Consider the following 1,079-nt stretch of genomic DNA (forward strand, 5'->3'; position numbering starts at 1 on the left):
CCCCTGTCCCACCCCCGGGCCCTCTGACCCCCCACAGCCAGCTTGATGCTCTCTGCAAACCCGCAGCCCTCACACACGCAGCCCTCAGGCCCCCCACACTTCTGGCACCCCTGACACCAGCAGGGACCCCGGGCGCTGGGGCCTGGGCATGAGCATGGAAAGGAGCCAGAGAATGGGAGCTTGGCCTGTGCGGAACTGCCATGGTGGGAGAGGAGAGGGGAGCCCCGGAACACACAGAAGAGAAGGACAACTCTAAACCCTGGCAGATGGAGCTTGTTCAGCCCTGTAAGGCCATCCATCTAAGACAAGGTCACTCTAAACAAACCTACGTCTTGAGGACCTCGCTGCCACCGTCCAAGCTCGCTCGGCCCCGGCAGGTGAACCTTAGGATTAAAGGGTGGGCTCAGTTCAGTGCACACTGTGTCTCACCTAAAAAATCCACTGCACAGGCTTGAAGGCCTTACCTGGATTTGTAAAGCCCTGTATCACCAGCACGCTTGTAACAAATGTGGGTTGAGACCCTTCACAAATCGTTGTTTGCGAAGACTGGCCATGATGATGATGATGGTGTTCTAGGAAGGGCCGTGAGGCACAGGATGTGTCTCCAGCCATCCAGGGACTGTTCCCACCATTGTCAGCACACAGCACTTCCCTTGGTGGGTTTGGGGAGTGTGATGTGGTGTGATGTGATGTGATCTCTGCCAGGCCTCCCCAGATTTTGATTTCAAGCATCATCCCCCACACCACAGAGGCTTTACCTGCCTGGCCCTGCTTGATTGCAGCACATGATTCACAGTCATGGATAACTGGGAGATGGTTAATTCCCCTTGGTCATGAGCCCATCTCTATGTTGCATCTCTTCCCTCATGACCTGAGGTGTCATGGGCACAACAAGCCAGAAATAGTTCCCCCTTATGTTGCCAGTCCAGATCCACCTCAGACACTTTAATCTCAGCAGCTTGATCCGCCTGTCTGTTGTTGGGATGTTCTTCAGTAGCCCAACTTTTGGGTACCAGCCTCAGTGCTGCCCCAGTCCTGTCCCTGCCCCAGGAGCTTGCACACATCCTGGCCAAGGAGAC

Source organism: Lepidothrix coronata, unplaced genomic scaffold (assembly GCF_001604755.1).
Source record: "Lepidothrix coronata isolate B3197 unplaced genomic scaffold, Lepidothrix_coronata-1.0 Scaffold453, whole genome shotgun sequence".
NCBI lineage: Eukaryota > Metazoa > Chordata > Aves > Passeriformes > Pipridae > Lepidothrix > Lepidothrix coronata.